Source organism: Zootoca vivipara, chromosome 9, assembly GCF_963506605.1.
Source record: "Zootoca vivipara chromosome 9, rZooViv1.1, whole genome shotgun sequence".
Taxonomy (NCBI): Eukaryota; Metazoa; Chordata; class Lepidosauria; order Squamata; family Lacertidae; genus Zootoca; species Zootoca vivipara.
In genome coordinates, this window is record NC_083284.1 from 52,189,127 (window position 1) to 52,204,998 (window position 15,872).

Genomic DNA, 15,872 nt, shown 5'->3' on the forward strand with positions numbered 1-15,872 from the left:
TTGATTGACTCCCAACTCTCATTAACCCCAGCCAGCATGGCAAATCGACAGAGATGGCAGGAATTATGCCCCAACAATATCTGGTGGGTCACAGATTCCCCATCCTTGACATATTGTATGCATTCCCCTAATCAGTTGTATGAGAGTCTGGGCAAATGGCATATCCACTTAGATGAGCAGGAAAGTCAACAGATACAGAAAACAAACCACAATAGTGATAACATAAGCCAACTTCCTCATTTGCATTTGAGACCTGATGGAATGACAAGTCAAAAACTGTTGCTTTTCGCACCAATCCAAGTTTCCCTTCTGGGGCCAATATTCACTTTGGGGAAAGCTGCGTCCCCCAGTTCTGTTCTTCCTTCTTCTCACCATCCAGCCAATATTTAGTGAATACAGAACATGCAGAGTAAATGCTTTCACACTTTTAATGTCATGTGTAGTTTGGTTCTCAGTACAGAAGCCAAAAGTAAATTTGTAATCATAAATGGATACAGTGTTCTCTTTCTGTGGCCTGGTAGCAAAACACTAAACGTGTTAGCTTTAAACTTGTGTACTTTTTGAATGGGAATATGTTTGTGTTTTTATTTCATTCCATTTACTGCCTTCACTTAGAGCACAGCTTGTCTTGTTCATAAACCCTAGCAAAGCAGGAGCACCAAGTGGCAGAACGAAGTACTACAAAACACAACAGCCATCCTCACACAAAAGAGCAATTGGAAAGACTGGCACCTAGTGACTCACCGAAGACAAAGACAGTCTTAATAAACCTCTCAGACAACTGCTCCTTCCAAAAATACTTTGATGGGGAAAAGCAAACTTCTCCATGCAATCAAAACAGAATATATTAAAATTCAAAAAGTTACAGAAAAAGGAATCCATAGTAAAGGAACTTCAAAAGGTGTGTTCCAAGTATTCACATGAAACATTTATATTACAAGATGAGTTTTCTTTTTTTAAGGCTCTCTAAGAAAACAAACAAAGAGCATAAAATTGCTATGGCTTTTGATCATGCAAACTCACCCCAATTTTAAATGGCCATATGTCCCAAGGAATAACAATTCAACTTGCTCTAATGTTAGTTGAAACAGACATACCACACAATGCCAGGGGTTCTCCTGGAGGACTGTAATTAACTACCATTAATTTAATTAAGGACTGTAATTAACTACCATTGGACTCCAGCTCCCATCAGCCCCAGTCAGTGTGGCCAGTAGTCAAGGATGACAGGTCCAGCAACTTTGGGTGGGCAAGAGGATCCCATGTTTATGCTCTACTTCTCATTTTAACATTCATTTTACACACAACACGTTGTTCTTTCATCCAAACCAATTCCAGAATTTTACATATTTTATAAACATTTCTATATAAATAAAGTGCAAACAGCTAAACAAATGAATCTAAAACACACATTACAAAAATATCAGTAGTAAGAACAGTAAAAACAAGCAGGAAGTAACTAGCAAAACAAATAAAGAGTACTGTATAACAAACTACTGTAGCTAGTTTCAAATGCCTTCTGGAAGGGGCAGTTTTAACCTGGTGTTTCAAGGTATATAGTTCTAGGGCTCGGTGACCCCCTTGAGGTTGGCACTTCAAAAAGTTTGCACCACCACTGAAAAGGATCTGCTTTTGAAGACTAACACAGACTTCTGGCCATGAAGGCACATGAGATAGGCCCTCGGTTATTGAATATACCTTCAAATAGTGAACAGATTGACAAGAGGGGTAATATGGGAGAAGGTGGATTATTCAAGTATTTTTTGTTGTTTTCATTTGCATTCATATTCCACTTTTCTTCCATAATAATAAATAAATAAATAAATAAATAATAATAATTGATTCCTTGTAACCCCACCCACCGAGAAGGCCTTCTGCCTGGTTCCCTACAACTTGACTTCACACAATGAGTGAACTGCCAGATGGTCTTCAGAGCTGGACCTCAGTGTCCACACTGAATGCTGGGGGTGGAGACACTCCTTCAGGTATACATGGAACCGCAGGTGGCATATATAGTAAAGTGGTTCCTAGGCAGCCACCCATTCAGTCACCAAGCAGACCCAGACCTGCTTAGCTTCAGCAAGCTGATGACCTCATGTGCCTCCAGACCATAGGTGATACCCAACCAAGTCATACTCAAGAGTGAAATCAATGAACATCAGTCAAATCCTTTTCTTTCAATGGATCAATGTTAGTGTGAGTAACACTGGATCTTACACCATATCCTGAGATCCAAATACTTTCTTTCCTGCACACTGAACTTGCTACAAAACAGCGCCATACTGCCAAAGCTGGGATAGTTCACGCGACCATTTGTCTTGTTTTTCTTTGCTTTCAGAGCTCTGTTAGAGACACATATCCAGTTTTCACTGCAGATGGTAAACCTCTGTTACTACTTCAAGATTGCAGGGATGGAAGGGGGGGGGCTCAACATGATTGAATGCTCCTCCAATGCACATAAATTCCCTCCACCTTGAGAACTGGCATGGCAGGGAGATGTAGAGTTCTAGCATAGCCTTCTCAACCTTTGCAATGTGGGCTCTTTTTTTATTTTTTTGCTGTTGTTAGGGAGGTGCATGTGAAGATCCCACCTGCATTCTGATGGATTACAGTCAAGACAGATTTACAATCTCAGTGAAAAATAGGCCTTAGACAAATGCCTGTAAATTACTGTCCACTAAAATGAGCACATTGACAAACAAATATAGATTATAAGATTCATATACTTGTCAGTAAAGAACAGCTCCTGTAGGTTCTGCCTTTCTGTAACCTGCAGGTGTACGAAAGCTGGACATGAATGACATTCCATTAAATGTCAGCTTAATGCCCTCCCACAACAAATGCTGGACAATAGGTAACATCAAGTGAATTAATTAATGCAGATGACTATTTACCAAGAGGCAGTTTACCAAGCTGTGCATGCAGCTGCATGATAAACTGGTCACCTGTATCATCTTGCTAACACTGTATGAAATACCTTTTGTTCCAGTGGTTTACGGTTGTATAAAAATGTGTTTATTGTTATTTGAAATTCTTCCAGAGAACTTGGTGATTGGGTATAAATATAAATACAAGAAATGACTGATGGATGTGTGATCGCACACATACACTAAAACATCACTAAAACCCTAAAACATCACTAAAATAGCAGAATGGAGGTGGAAAGGGGGCAAGGAGGGAAGGGGCAGAATGGGAGTGGGCAAAATGCTTTATGCGGGCCCCATCAACATCCATGGGGGTCCAGAAAGTAACCCCTGTGGTAAAAAAACCATGGATTGCCTGTAGTGTCATAAATAAAATTGTCAGAGCTATGGTGAAGACTGACACAAAGAGTAGCCAGCGCAGGGTGATGGACTCTTGCTCCTTGCTCCTAGCACAACTTAAGATTTCTAGATAAAATCACAAAAACTAAGTACCATGGGGATGGTGAATATGTGGCCCTCCAGATATTATTGGTACTGAAACTCCTATCATTCCTGACTAACTACCAGGGAATGTCTGCAGAACCACAGGTTCCCCCACTCCTGAAGTACCTAGAGAAACTATTTTCCCCAAATGTGTGAAGGATCTTCCATACTGCCTTGAGCTCCTTTGAGGAAAGACAAAATATAAAAGTAACAATAAGGTGTACTGGCCATCATTTCTTGTCATCTCTAGAATAAGTCTTGATCAGCTTGCCAACATCTGGCCTCCCAAAAACAAGTCTGCCTTTCAATCCAACTTTCTTAAGAACTAGATGTGATGAGGCAGTTACATATATTTATTTAAAGGTTGATGCACTGGCACAGAAAAGCAGGTAGCACCATCTGTTTTTCTACATGAAACAGAGCAAACAAGGGAATGGAATGAAATGAAATCACTGCTTCCCTGCTGCCTTGTTATGCTTGTGCCCCATAAGCTTGGGGCAATTTTACTCCAATCCAGCTTGGATACTACAGCTGAGCTAGACTAAGGGCCTAACTACATTGCTTTGGTCACCTGTGCCACTTCCCCAAGTTACTTGATGAACAGAGGCTAGAGCTACATTTTGGGCGGCTAGAGCCCTATTTGGGTGTTCCTGCCACAAGATTAACAATTGTGTGAAGGGATGAGTGGGGCTCTGCCTGCCTGCGGCACCCAGCAGCCCTTGAAAACCATGAGTTGGGCAAAAGAAATGTTTGTACAAGGTAAGTCGCCTGTTCGTGCCTAGGCTCCACTCCATAACAAAGAACCCTAATTCCACACTATGAGCAGGGGGAAGTCTAGGTACATACAGCAAGCTACCTTCTGCAGGCATCTCCCTTTCCAATTCATAAGATGAAGCAACACAGACATAGTGGGTGCAGCATAGTCCTGCTCTCCCCACTATGCAATTAACTACTTGGTTCCTTTACTGCCATGTTTTTGAAGGCACTAAAAAAAAGAGCAAGAAGGATATTCTCCATTACTTCCAAGTGTCTGCAAATCCAGTGTGAGGTGAAGAAATAACATTACCCTTCTTGAAGCCCTCTGGACACGTTTGAGAATTTAGCAGGGGGGGGGGTCTCTCCCCCAACTCTCCTGGCATATCTTCCCCTCATTAAACCACATTTGTCTCTGGAGTTGCTAGGGTCCTCCATGATTATATGACTAGATTTTTCTGAATGTGCAAGCCAGCTCTTAAGGCTCCAGTATATTACTTGTGACTGAGGTCAACGTGCTATTAAAAGCAGAAGAAATCCATGTTTAAATTGAAAGTATGTTTCAATGAGCACAGCTCCATTCAAATACCATTTCTGGAATCCTGTGGGAAAACTCTAACACAAGGTACTCCATACATTATCAAGTGGCAAGGAAAAGGGAATTTTGTGGCAAAATTTAAATGTCAACACATCCCAGCACGTGTACACTGTGTACACACAGAGAGCAACTTGTGTGTACAAACTTCATTCATTATGATCTGCACACAATACTTACATTAGTCCCTGTTAAAAATGCCATCCTTTTAAAAAATGTGCTGTGTGAAGCAGCACAGGGTTTAACAGTGGACTTGACACAGAGAAGAATCAATAAATATTTGTCAAATTGAATCTGCTTGATACTATGAATGAATGACACACCATAGCGAAAGGGATTGGGGGGGGGGGCAGTCAGGTCCTATTTCTGAAAGATCTTGAAGTGTAACAGAAGACAAGAAATATAAAATAGGCCAGTTCAAGTAACAAGTGCTTGGGGATGAAACTAAAAAACAACACAAAACATAGAAGATGCTTTGCAAAGGACTTGGTAGACAAGAGATTCTAAATGTGAATGTGCAATTCTGTGCACACCTGAGTACACTATTTCCTGATCGCCTTTAATAAATGCTCAAATACATACACACATATATGGAAAAGACATCTGAAAATGTATTGGACTTTGGCACCTTTATTGCTTCACCAGCACATAATACTACCTTTGTTACTAATTTACCTATTGACTTCGGCACAGCCATCTGTAATGTTTAATCTAGCAGCGATTCTATTATGTTAAGTATATTATAAAGATTATCCAGTAGTGCTTTGAAAAAGCATGGAATTTTATAAAAAACATGAAATGCACTCCAGGTTTTCAACATCGTTCTAAGCAGCCAAAAATGATGGCATTCTGGCAAAACAACAGCCACCCATTACGGTAGTAACCTGGAGTGAGTACAATTTTCTCCTTTACCGTAATTTAAACATTATCTGCCTTATACTATGTCAACAGATTGTGGTTTTATTGACCAGTTTTACAAGTTATTTCAAGAAACCAAAAGCCTATACATTTAGCACCTAGACATATGCCAGAACCACTCTGCTTCAGTTAGGTCTATAGACATTGCATGTGTGTATCTTTCATTTCCTTTATCCCCAATATTGCTCTTAACATGCAGCTTGCCACCAAGGTTGTGTTTCAAAGGAGTTTCCCTCTCCACCCCAGTCTAGCTGCATTTGTGGTCCATGTGGAGAACTGGCTTCCTTTCTTTCAAGCCAGCCCCAAACTCAGGCACACAATGGGTGTGTTGTGCTCCGTGTGTGCCTGAGTGTGGGTCTGTGGAAGCTCTTTGAAAAGGAGGTGTGAACTGTTTCTCTCCTACCTTATTCGCCTCTTAACAGCACAGCCATCAGAAACTAATCAAACACAGCAACGGGGCGTGCAGCCCACAAGACGAGTGCAAACGCCTCTTTTCCCTTATGACCTACATACTACAACAATGCAATGCAATGCAAGAGCCGTAGTGTCGAGGGCAAGGGGTGGCCGGTGCTCTTTTAATCTAGTTATATAGCAACATTCACGCCGGGCAAAATGTCAACACCGCAATATGGAGGGGTTTCAAGGGCTGCAGATTGTTGTTATACTTTTAAAAACTCTCCCCAAGTCCTGGGGCATCAAGGGCGTAGCCAGGATCAAAACTAGGGGGGGCAAGCCATGATCATTCAGGGGCGGGGCCACAAAGTGGGAACGTGGGCGGGGCTACAGGGCCAGCTGGCCTGACGACATCGTGGTGGCGGCAGCGGCCACCTTGTGCTTCTGGGGCTGGCAACGGCGGCGGCTACCCTGCTTGGCTGGAGAGGACGGGAGGGTCGGGCAGGCAAGAGGGGGTGACAGGGTGGGCGAGGGCAAGGCAAGGCACGGCCGCAGTCACGACGGCTCCGAGGCGTTGCTGCATATCAGCATAATATTTCAACCATGTTGTGGGTTCAAGCCCCACCTTAGGAAAAAATTCCTGCATTGCAGGGGGTTGGACTAGATGACCCTTGTGGTCCCTTCCGACTACAATTCTATGATTCTATTGATATATTGCCATAGCATATGCATCATTCTGCTTTCTTGAATTGTCCTACTCCTAGGCATAGCAGCCAAATCCTAGAGGCCTAGGTGCCTCTCTCCCCCCCCCCCCAATTACTGGTAAATACCGTATTTGAAAGAGTCACCCCCCCATTTTGATGGGCTTTCTATGTGGGGCTTATCTGCCCCCCCCCAGTATTTTATTAAGGATGGAAGAGGGAGGGAAGGAAGGAATAATAGAGAGAGGGATACCTCATATTTGTGGGTGCCTCTGGGTGATGCTGTGAAGCTGGAACTCTGCAGCAAGAGGATGGGAGGGTCGGGCAGGGGAGAGGGGGTGGCAGGGCAGGCGAGGGCGAGGCAAGACAGGGCCGCAGTCTCGATGGCTCCGAGGCGTTGCTGCATATCAGCATAATATTTCAACCATGTTGTGGGTTCAAGCCCCACATTGGGGGAAAATTCCTGCATTGCAGGGGGTTGGACTAGATGACCCTTGTGGTCCCTTCCGACTACAATTCCATGATTCTATTGATATATTACCATAGCATATGCATGATTCTGCTTTCTTGAATTGTCCTAGGCATAGCAGCCAACTCCTAGAGGCCTAGGTGCCTCCCCCCCCCAAAGAAATTACTGGTAAATACTGTATTTTAAAGAGTCCTCCCCCCCCCATGTTGATGGGCTTTCTATGTGGGGCTTATCTGCCCCCCCCCAGTATTTTATTGAGGATGGAAGAGGGAGGAAAGGAAGGAAGAAATAGAGAGAGGGATAACTCACATTTGTGGGTGCCTCTGGGTGACGCTGTGATGCTAGAACTCTGCAGCAAGAGGTACACCTGTACAGGAGCCTTGTAAGCAGCTTTCTCTCTGCTTGATTTACAGCAGGCACGTCCAACAGGTAGATTGTGATCTACCAGTAGATCACTGGATGTCTGTGGTAGATCACTGCTAGATCACTGGCACCCCTAAAAAAAGGTCACCCAAATTTTTCCTCCTCCCTAAAAAAAGCTGAACTATGACCTGAAGCCCTAAACAAAAATGGGCCTCCCTCCCTCCTAAAAGAAGCTCAACAAGTTTGACCTAAACCCCCCAAAACAGGGCTTCCCTTCCTTAAAAAAAACTCAACAGCTTTGACCTGAACCCCCCAAAAGGGGGTAGATCACTCCCAGTTTTTAACTCTGTGAGTAGATCAGAGTCTCTTGGGAGGTGGCCACCCCTGATTTACAGTATACAGATGCAGGAGGAGGGGCAGACTGGAATACCAATGCTTTTTATAAACATCACTGTGTCTATCAAAGCTACAGCCCCCCCCCCTTCTTATTCACTTCCTTTTAGCCTTGCAGGGCCACCTTAGTCAAATTGAATCCTCTGCACCCTCATTAAATCGCCAATAGAACTGTTAATGCGATCCCTGAATGCCCATTAACAACTCCCACTGAATAACAATAGGGTGAATAGGGTGGACCTTGCCTGAAGGGATATTCTGCTCCATTGTCTTAACTGCTTAAGTACTGGTAGCCACTTTGCTTTATTTATTTGATGTGTTTTTGTTACAGCTGTGTTCCCGACCCCAGCAAGTGGAGAGCTGCTCTTGCTAAAGCAAAGCCCTTTCCACTTCAGTTTTTGGAGGGGCAAAGTATTGGTTATGGTCTGTAAAATACAATAATTTTTTGCTTCTGGGGGGGGCAGCTGCCCCCTCCTGCCCCCCCCTGTCTACACCCATGTGGGGCATACTGATGATTTCCTAGAGTTGGGACCGTGGTGGTACAAAAGGAGACACCCCGAATGCACATCATCATCTCTGAATGTGGAAATGAAGTGAGAGGGGGGGGGGAGTTAACACAGATCCCAACAGCAACTGCTCGCTTGCAGTAGTAGCCCAAGACTGACAGATCGATTATCTGTGTATTGAAAGAAAGGTTCTCTCCACTTTACACATCAAAATAAAGAATCCTCCGGGCAATTGAATGGAAAATCAACATGGACTGTTTTTTTTAAACAAACAAACAACTTAATGCAAGCGAAATGTATACATACAGACATTTACACACACCACTAGGGTCTTCAGGGCTACGAACTGGAAGCAGGCGAACAAAAGCTTACCTTTCTTGCCGAGCAGCTCAGGCGCGCAGGAGCAGCAGCAGCAACAACCTCCTTCCCCGACTAAATCCACAGCCAGATGCTCCCAAGACAGCAATCTGTTAATAGGAAGTGCATACAAACCTGAGAGGGCTTTTTACACACACACACACACACACACACACCAGACAGAGCTCGTCTTAAGCTGCACACCTGCTTGCTTGCTCGCTCTCAGCCAGGGGTGTGATTTGCATGAAGCGGCGGCAGCAGCAGCAGGAGGCAGCGTGCAGGATCAGTGTTGTGAGGAGAGGGCAACACCCTTCTTTTGGGTCACCAGCTCGCGCTCTGAGAGCCCAGCCGGCGAGCTGTGGAAATAACTGCAGAGGAGCCTCGCTTCCCACCCAGCCCCCACCCCAACAAGACGCGCGCGCACACACACACACAAAAAGCAGCCCCTGCCCGCGCGCGAGACTGAGATATGTACCCTTTATCACGCTGCATTCCACCTTTTCTCAGCTGGGGGTGGTGGTGGGGAGGAGAGCAGCGGCGATAGGCAGCTTGTCAAAATGGCAGCTGGGAGGCATTCCCGGCTCTATTATTTAGACCTATAATGGGCTCGTTTCTTCAGTTTCCTCGCAATAAATTACGCCCCCCCCCCCGCGCTTTGTGTACTCCACGCTAAAGCCCAGCATAATATGCTAACACACTCTTTACCCCACCCCCCCGCGCCCGCAAAATGGCTGGTCCTTTCAGCACTGCTGCAGACAGCTCATTGGGGTCCACTAGCTTTCTGTAGCCATGGCAACAACCAACAGACTTACCCACCAAGCATGGTTGATCATGTGCGGATCTCACCCCCCCCCCCGCCCCTCAACACAGGAGGTTAATTGCTGTTTGTCTTATAAGTACCGGGAAAGGGGGTGGGTGGGTGTTCACGCAGATATTGTCAATCTCCCATTAATTAGACGCGACGAAGATTTTGGGTCGTTTGCTCCAAACCTAGCTGGAGTTGGGCAATGTTAGAGTCCTATCCTATGGGCAGCATAAAATAAAATAAATGCCAGTGTTGACACACTGTCTGAAACTAGCTTTCTCTCTTTCTCTCTCTTCTTCCTCGCCCCTTTTTCTTTCTTCTTCTTCTTCATGCCTCCTCTCCTCCCTCTTTCTCTTTCATTATTGTATGAAGCGGCAAGTGTAGAAAATTGGTCTGAGGCTTGTAAAATGTTTACAAGGCGATCGTCTGCTTATTCTGAAGCGCCCTCTTTATGTCTGTTGGAATCCCCTTACTTAGTGAAATGCCTATCTAAATATTATCAACAATAATACTTTTTTCCAGAGCAATTTCACTGTGACCACTCTTTGAATGGTCTTCCATAAATGTGGGATGGTGGGGCAAGGGGGTGGGAATCAATAGTATCCAATATTCATCCTAAAATGGTAAATCAAGAGATCTTAACATTTGTTGCCTTCTATGTGGAATGTAGATGGAATGTTACTAGCACTGTTATTTTGGAGTCCGAGTGCCACCATTTCCCCCCCAGCAAGGCCTTTAATGGTTGGTCTCCAATGCATTCAACAGATGAAGCTTTATTATCTTGGGATCTTTAGAATTTCTGCATTATCTCACATAAGTATTTCTCACGTATTTGGTGAGTTCTGCCCAGCTGAGAGATCTGTGGGGATACTGAAGGACCTTATGTGAGTTTGCATAAAACTTATCGAAATGCCTAGTGGCTATTGCACATCTCTTCTCAGAGCTTACATCCTGCCACACAGTGCCTTATTCTGCAGTTGTACATACTTTATATCCCAATCAGATGTTCCTGCTGACTCATAGCAGTCTGAAGAGCTGTGGACACTTTCACTTTGTATGGTTGCACCAATGTTACATTAGGACACCACAACATTTTCGTTTTAAAAATGGTAGACACACAGTGCTTTCCTTCTCTTTTTTCATTTTGGTAAAACGGAGGTGCCGGTGCTCATATATTGATAGAAATGCATTTTTATCAAAAAGTGGCTGTCATAGGCAGCAAAGAAAGAGGTGCTGAGTTGACTTTTTTTTTTAAAAAAAAAAGCTATGTCAAGCATTTGTATATTTTGCTCAATACAAGCAGTCCAGACCAATGCATGGTTACTTGGAAGTTCTACTGGGAGGCATTCTCAAATAAGCACACACGGGACTGTAACCAAAGTCGCCCAAATGACAAGGGTTCCAAGAGGTGGCTTCCCATACCCCTGTGCTAAGGCCAGGGTTGTGAACTTGAAGAAAATATTGGGGGAACCAGGAAAGCCCCACCTTGCATAATGGATCACATGGGGCAGCACACACACACACCATTTGAATGGTAATACCCATCAACTTGGGGGGGGGTCATGCCCCCTCACATATTTTATTGGGGGGGGGGGTTGAAGGGACCTCGTCCTCCAGGAGTTGGCTCCTATGACTAAGGCTGTGTACACACAATATCTAAAAAGCACATTATTTGCCTCAAATAATTGTGGGTACTACAGTTTACCCCTTGCAGAATTACAATAACCAGTAAACAAGCCAGGGGCAGCCCAACACATTTTGGCACCTGAGGCAAACCACAAATTGCTGCACCCCTCCCTTTCAGGTAAGAAGAGATATGGGAAGACCTTTATCAGGAACAAGGAGTGGCAAGGGGGAGATCAACATTGGGATGTTGCCACAGTGGATCCCATCCCCTCATGCAGTTGCCCCATCTGGCCTCATAGGTGGACTGGCCTCCCCTGTATCCCTGTGCTCCTCTGAAAAGCCCCTCTGGAGGGTCAAGGGCCTTCCTGAACAATGGGGTGCTAGGCTTAGGAACTGCTGCGGGAACCCCCAAATCAGGCTTGAAAGAGTGAAGAAGTTCATGGAAGTTAACATGCGGATGTTGGGCAAAATACGCACCAACTGAGTGGCAACAGCGGCAGGGTCGACGAAATAACAAAGTCGTCTTCAGTATCTTTGCTTGCTTTTATTTACAATTATATACACCACACTCCTCTACTCCTTTCCTCTCATTTCACAATACATCACCACCACCACACCCATGAATCATTTGCTTAAATACAGAATTCAAAATAATCAATTACCCAATCACATTACAGTAAGCAAACTACCTTCAATTATTCAAATTAGCAAAAGCTCACAGGTGTGTTAAACATTCAGAACAAGGTTACAAACACACATCTCTGTGTAGCACCATTGACCACATCAGTCTTAAAGGAAAAACCTAACAACCCCCTGCTGGTCAATGATGCGTAGCAGTAACATTCAGCATTTTCTGTGTATGTTTAAGATGTGTAGCTGTTGGCAAAGCTTTTGTGAAAATATCTGCTATTTGCTCTAGTCCAGCTACATATTCAAAAGTAATCATTTTTTCATCAATCATTTGTTTTGCAAACTCCAAACGTAACCGTAACGTTCTGGTACGTTGGGTATTGCCTTCTGATGTCAAAATGGCTATTCCACTTTGGGAATCAATGTGCACAGGTATTGGTAATTTTACTTTTATTTTTAGGTCTGCAAACAACTGCAAAAACCATTCAATGTCTCTGATGGCTTCAGAACATGCACAAAGTTCACTTTCTGTGGTTGACATACAAATTATATGCTGCCTGCGTGTTCTCCATTCAAATGGACATTCATTGTATCTGTAAACAAAACCGGACACACCTTTATATTTGAAATGTTCAGATGCATGAGATGCGTCACAAAAAATATCGAACCCTGTATCATTATGCGCCTTAAAATGTAACCTGTAATGCAGCGTGTGTTTAAGATAAAGCACCACTCTTTTTAACGCTCGAAAACACTGCTTGGTTGGATTCTCCACAAATGTGGAAAGAAAATTAAAACTGAAAGATATGTCTGGTCTGGACACGCGCTGAATAAAGTTCAGCTTCCCTAATATCGACCGGTAAAGTGTTTTGTCATGAAAAGGTGTATCCTCTTTAGTAAAAGTAAATCCACATGTTAATGGGGTTTCTTTTCCTTTTGCGTTCTCCAAATTTAGTACTTCTATTAAATCTTTAATTTTTGCAGTTTGATGTACAGCAAAAGAACCATCTGCATCCCTGTCTATTTGCATGGACAGGTAATTCTTAACTTTCCCCAAATCTTTTACATCAAAACGTTTACCAAGTTGAGAAAGAAACAACTGGTATTCCTTTAAATGTTTACATGAAAATAATAAATCATCAACATAAACGGCCAATTTGACAACAGAATTACCACATTGTTTTGTAAAAATGCAATTATCAGCTTTCCCCTGCACAAACCCAAATTCAATCAAGGTTCGTTTTAAAGTTTCATGCCAATTCCTGCCACTTTGATGCAGGCCATACAGAGATTTGTTTAATTTACAAACTACCCCAGGTGCAGCATCTACACCATCCGGAACTTTCATGTATATGTCTTCATGCAAATCAGCATTAAGATAAGCTGTGGAAATGTCACAATGGTACAATTCACACCCATTTTTAACAGCGTCTAGCATCATCAACTTTATACTTTCAAACTTCACACTCGGAGAAAACACATTCTCATAATCAATGCCTTCCAATTGTTGGTAACCCCTTGCTACTAACCTAGCTTTATATCTCATTACTTTATTTTTATCATTAAGTTTTACTTTGAACACCCATCTTGAATCTATGACTCGCATATCAGGTGTTTGCTTCACAAAAGTCCAGGTGTTATTTTGATTTAGAGATGCAAGCTCAGAGTCTATCGCTTTCATCCATTGTTGAGCTTGTGACTTTGGCATGGTTTGTATCTCTTTAAAACTTTTTGGTTCAAAATTAACTTGGTTACAATATACATTGTTTGCAACTTCTTCTATTTCCTCATCAACAGTAGCAATATTTCTACGTTTAAACAACTGCTCCTGTCGTTTCTGCCTTTGTAGCTGTTGTTCATTGATGTAACGTTGAGGCTGTCTAGTTATCCTACTGGAGCGCCTAAGCTCTGGTAAACTTTCACTGTCAGCTTTTAAATTTCCTTCTGAAACTTCAGAAATATGGCTAGTAGAGGGCTTTGGACTTAAAGTATGGTCTGAGTTGTCCATTGACTCTTGTTCCCCTTTAAACTCACACTCTCCAATCTCTGACTGATTACTGTCAGGATCGGTATCAACTGGCTGCTCATTAGCATCAGCTGTACTCTCTGGGGATATTTCTTTAAGACCATCACTATCTTGAAACTCAGCTACACCATCCCAGTGTACTGATGGTATAATGCTACGGGTAAGGTGAAACTTTTTTGTGTCTGGTAAATAAATGCGATAATTCCCTTGTTGATATCCCATAAATTTACCTGGGATACCTCTTTCCTCCAGCTTCCCTTTAGCTGGGTAATGCATCATAACATCACTGCCCCAAACACACAAATACTTTAGATTGGGACGCTTTCCAAAAAGCATTTCATAAGGTGTTACTGTTAATGCAGAATGATAGGATCGATTCTTTACATGCGTGTAACAGCTCAAACATTCAGCCCAGAAGCTATCAGGAAGTTGAGCATCATGGAGCATTGTTTTTATCCCAGATTGTAGGTTTTTGTTAACAACCTCAGCAATCCCATTCTGCCAGGGACTCCTGGGTGAGGACACTTGGTGTACTGTCCCCTGCGCATTTAGGAACTCTTCAAAATCCTGCGACATAAATTCACCTCCAAGATCAGAGTACAGGTTTTGTATATTTTTACCAAAATGAGTCTTAACCCAGTTGCAAAACTTTTTATACATTTCTAGTGCTTGAGACTTCTTAGAGATTGCATATGTCCAAACATATCTGGTTTTCTGGTCCACAAGTGTTAGCCAGAATCGGGACCCTCCAAGTGATTCTGGCAATGGTCCTACTAGATCACAGTGAACCCTTTCAAAAGGCTCTGCTACTTCTCTCATAGTGCTTTTGCCCTTTCGTGCCACCTTAATTTTATGTTTGCAGCATGACAGGCAGTTCATGTAAAATTTACACGGCTTAATTTCTAGGCCATGCACTATATCCCGTGTTTTTAAAACATCTGCAAAGTTTTTATGGCAAAGCTTGCGGTGAGCTTCATGTAGGCAGTTTTTATGTGGCTGGCAATTTGCCAACCCCTGCCTGCTCCTATTGGCTACACCACAACAGCTATTGCTTCCTCCTGAAGAGGAGTGAAACTTAAGCCTGTAAAGCCCATGAGTCTGTTTTGCATAGAGAACCTGCTTGTTGGCCCGATAAAATCGGCACATTTTTTCAGTAAATTTAGCTCTAACACCTTGACGTGCAAACTGATAAACTGATAATAAATTCCCACACAATTCAGGGCAATAAACAACATCTGATATAGTAATATTCAAACTATGCAGTTTTATAGTCCCCTTTCCAAGTGAGGGCAAAACTATTCCATTCGCTAAATGCACATTTCCAGTCTCTGGTGTGTAGGTTATGAAGAGACTGCGATTGCTGCACAAGTGCTGCGATGCGCCACTATCGATGATGAAAAAGTCCCAGTTACCTCTTTTAACCTCACAAGCCTGTGGTTCTGCAAAGAATGCTTGTGGCTCGGGTCGACTACCTCGCTGCAGTCGCTGTGAAGGCTTCCACGCCTGAGTGGCTGTGTGTCCCTTTTGCAACCTAGAGGAAGACTTTTTACTCTTTGCTCTGCATTCCGAAGCAAAATGTCCCAAAAGGCCACAGGCAAAACATTTCTTGTTGGCTCTTAAAGCTACAACGTCCCCATTGTCATTTGAATGTACATTCTGCTCTTTGGGAACCGGCATAACAGAGGCATCTCGCCTGTCCAGCTCCGCCATCAGTTTTGCAGTCACACCTTCAATACTCAGCTGGTCAGGAGGGACCAAAGCGAGCTGGCTTGCAACTGCATCATACTCTTTGTTTAATGAGCAGAGGATTATAAAACAAAATTGATTAACAGGAACCACAATGTCTCTTCTCAAAAGCTCCAACCTGATTTCCTGTAAATGTCTCAGGTGAGCTGCCAAGTCACCGCCAGGTTGCAGCTTTGCCTGATAA

At 43.3% G+C, this 15,872-nt stretch overlaps 1 long non-coding RNA gene across 1 annotated transcript in view; it reads right to left on the reverse strand.

Annotated features, from left to right (window-relative positions):
• Nucleotides 1–9,247, reverse strand: part of LOC118083406 (uncharacterized) — a 56,276-nt gene extending 47,029 nt beyond the window's left edge. The window contains exons 1-2 of the long non-coding RNA XR_004692389.2: nucleotides 9,060–9,247; nucleotides 8,871–8,965 (exon numbers count right to left, since the gene is read on the reverse strand). This is a non-coding gene — a long non-coding RNA (uncharacterized LOC118083406). The remainder of the gene's footprint in view (nucleotides 1–8,870; nucleotides 8,966–9,059) is intronic.
• Between the last annotated feature and the right edge of the window lie 6,625 nt (nucleotides 9,248–15,872).